Raw genomic sequence first — 3958 nt, 5'->3', positions numbered from 1 at the left:
AAAAAAAAAAAAAATTGAAATCATAGAGAAATATTTTAATTGATATTAAAACAGCTATTCCTGGGCGGCGCCTGTGGCTCAGTGACTAGGGCGCTGGCCCCATATACCGAGGTGGCGAGTTTGAACCTGGCCCCAGCCAAACTGCAACAAAAAAATAGCTGAGAGCTGTGGCGGGTACCTGTAGTCCCAGCCACTTGGGAGGCTAAGGCAAGAGAATCACCTGGCCCAAGACCTGGAGGTTGCTGTGAGCTGTGACACCACAGCACTCTACCAAGGGTGACAAAGTAAGACTCTATCTCTTTTTATTTATTTATTCATTCATTTATTTATTTATCTTTTGGCTGGGACTGGGTTTGAACCCGTCCCCCTCAGCATATGGGGCTGGCACCCTACTCCTTGAGCCACAGGTGCCACCCCAAGACTCTTTCTCTTAAAAAAAAGAAAGCTATTCCTTTTTTTTTTTAACCCAGCAGAAAATCTGACCCAGCAGAAAATCTGACATATTGGAAGGCTATATTAATCCAGTTTTACAAATAAGTTAAATATTACTAATGTATCCTCTTTGAAGATAGTGTACAGGTTATGTACAAATGATATAAATTGCCACTCACTTTTAATGGTGTTTGAATTAGCTGATCTTAATTTTGAGACCATAAACTGCTGAGCTACAATTAACTCTTCGATTAACTACTAGTAGTGAAAAAGCAGGCATTCAACTTATCATAGGAATAATTTATGGTACTGCTGACTTAGTAAGCACTTAATAAATGCTCATTGAAGATGAAAAAAATGAACTGCAGTTCAGTTAAATGAAAATATAGTTTCCTTTCATATGTTTCAAAAATTGAATGAAAGAAACATGGTTAGAATTAAAAACAAATAGGTTTTATATGTAAAAGATAAAACTATTTCAGAACATAAAGCAATGACTTGAGTATAGTGGAACCACAGTACATTCGTATTTAATATTCATTGATTCACTTCTATATGCTTGACAAATAAAAGAGAAATAAATTTTGAGATAGTGTGGGTAATCGAATTTGTGTGTACTCCAGTATAAGCCTGAGATGAGAAATTGCATCTGCTTGCTGTTTTTGTTGTCTATAGTACTGCCTGCCTCTCATAGTATGAGAATCTCACTGTTCTAAATATGTTTCCAGTGGTTAAAGATTTATTGTTGATGGAACATCACTTGTAAATACAAGTTGACTTTCTTACCTGATACCCAGCTGGTTGTTCTAAAGCTGCAGTAAAAATAAACAACAAAATAAATAGCTCTTACTGTTTGATTAGATAGGCAATCTAAATTTATGAATCAGAAAAGTTTGATATTATCTGCCAGTGCCTAAAATTCATTTAGTATCAAAAGTGAGGCTAGAAGTTAATGATATAAACTCAGTATCCAGGGTCTTTAAATTGGTACCATGGATGGATGGAGATCATATTGCAGACTGTATCATTGAAAAACTTCCTCATTGCTATTCACATCACATTTCTAAAGACAGTAAGTCAAAAGTATGGATGTTTAAGAAACACATTGAGTATTTCTTTGTTTACAAGCATGAGGTGGTTTTAAAGGGTGAAGCAAAAATGAATATAAAACTTAACTGAATTTTTTTTTTTTTTTGAGACAGAGTCTCACTATGTTACCCTTGGTAGAGTGCTGTGACATCATAGCTCACAGCAATCTCCAGCTCTTGGGCTTAAGTGATTTTCTTGCTTCAGCCTCCTAAATAGCTGGGACTTTAGGTGCCTGCCACAACAAAACTTACTGAATTTTTAATTCATTATTTAATGAAACAACTTTTCAATGATAAATTATTGTGCCAAATTATCTTCTGATTATTAAAATATATAATTTAAGAATAGTTTAAAAATAGTTTTAATTCATTAACAAAGTCAATAAAGTACATACAAAAAAATTCACAATGATCTTTTTACACATAGCCTGTGTTCAGAATATTTTATGTTATACATTTTTTTCCTTCACTTATCAATTAAGTTTCTTGAGTGTCAGCTTTATGGAAGGCTATGAGAAAAAGATTTGTGCTCTCTGGGGAACTAATAGCCTAGTAGAAAAGATACACACTTATGAATAGATCTTTCGGTATAATACAAAAAGTGCTTATTTAGTTATCAGCAATGTTCTTTATATTAGGACCCAGCACAATGCCTGACACATAGTAGGCACTCAATATTTGTTAACTGAGTGAATGTTAATCAATCATAGTGTGTAGTTGGCTTTATCTTGTTACTGATGTTTGCTAACTTCTTTTTTGGAATAACTTAAGAGATAAATGAATTAACACTTGGATGTGACAATGCTATTTCATGCCAGTATTAAAAGTGAAGTGTGAGATGTATCTAGTATTAGTTGGAAGTCACTTATTTATAAACCACTAAGATTATAAACTTCTGTAGGCAATAGCTTAGTCCAACATCACATAAGTATTTACTTGAAATAATTTTATATCTTTATCCTTGATAACCATGCATGTCATGTTTTTGTTCAATAGATGAAAATAAAGTTATAGAATCTTTGTTAACATTTTTTTGTTACAAATAGTTGATTTTGGTGGGAAAATGGGAAATGCAGAATCTAAGAAAATAAAAACTTTCTATAAATTGAGATAATCATTGTTAACATTTTATTATATTGCCTTATAGTCCCTTTCTTCTTCTACATTTGTATAATATGTATTTTGTTTTTAAAGAAAATTGGTGGCTCATGCCTGTAATCCTAGCACTCTAGGAGGCCAAGGCAGGTGGATTGCTTGAACTCAGGAGTTTGAGACCAGCCTGAGCAAGAGGGAGACCCTGTCTCTACTAAAAATAGAAAAACTAAGGCAAGATGATCTCTTGAGCCCAAGAACTTGAGGTTGCTGTGAACTATGACACCACGACACTCTACTCAGGGTGCTAGAGGGAGACTCCATCTCAAAAAAAAAAAAAAAGTGGCTTCATGTTATGTCTCCTTTTTGTAACATTTTTCACCCAAAATTATATTGAAAACACCTTTCTCTATCATTAAAATTTCTCCAAGGAGGATCACTTGAGGCTAGGAATTTGAGACCACCCTGGGCAACATAGTGAAACACCTGTATCTATAAAAAAAATTAAAATTAGGCAGGTATGGTGGTGTGGGCCTATATTCTCAGCTACTTGAGAGACTAGGGCAGAAGGATCCTTTGAGTCCAGGAATATGAGGCTGTAGTGAGCTATGATCAGGCCATTGGATTCCAGCTTTGACAACAGAGTGAGACCCTTTCTCTAAAAAAAATAATCTCCAAGAATGTGATGTCTAAATCAAATGAAATATAGACAGACCCCTGAAAATAAGATGTTTTATTTGTGAAGAAAGAATTGATTTGAGGCATACATGCAAACTGAGTGGCCTTTGATATATCCTGAGAACAAAGAGAAAGTTAGAGATTTTATGATAAGATATATGTTAAGCCTTGCTCTTTGTGAAAGTTCATTAGCACTAGTAACGTTCTGGAGCGTTGGCAAGTTCTCACTGGTGAGTGATGGCAGTGGGTACAAACAGTCTTAGAATTGTAGCAGGTCATTTTATTAGCTGTTAAATAAAACTGATTTCAGGTTATGGCAGGCTGCTTCAGCAGACAGGCTTGCAGAGAATTGCATTTTGGGAGCAATGTTATGTGACTTGAGTGCTTTCCCCGTGATCTCTTGACTCTGTTTTAGTTGGATATAACAAGATTGACCCAGTTTGCATGATTAACTTTCACAGTAGTTAATGATACAACTACAATGATATATTACACCATTCTTGTACTGTTGTTGGATAAATAAGTTTGTAGCAGATTTTAGCTTATTACCTACCTTTCCTCCCATTCTTCCTTAATAATAAAATTTCTGTTTTATTCAGGTAAAGGGGATGGGGGTTTCAGGGATAATCTTTGCTCTTAAGGAAGAAAGGCTCTTTTTTTTTTTTTTT

At 34.6% G+C, this 3958-nt stretch overlaps 1 protein-coding gene across 2 annotated transcripts in view; it reads left to right on the top strand.

Moving 5' to 3' along the window:
• PPP3CC (protein phosphatase 3 catalytic subunit gamma) overlaps positions 1–3958 on the top strand; it is an 86860-nt gene that overhangs the window by 35403 nt on the left and 47499 nt on the right. The gene's annotated exons all lie outside the window — the stretch shown is intronic.

Source organism: Otolemur garnettii, unplaced genomic scaffold (genome assembly GCF_000181295.1).
Source record: "Otolemur garnettii isolate 467f Iridium unplaced genomic scaffold, OtoGar3 scaffold00074, whole genome shotgun sequence".
In the NCBI taxonomy this organism is placed as follows: Eukaryota; Metazoa; Chordata; class Mammalia; order Primates; family Galagidae; genus Otolemur; species Otolemur garnettii.
This window is presented reverse-complemented; position numbering and strand designations above follow the sequence as displayed.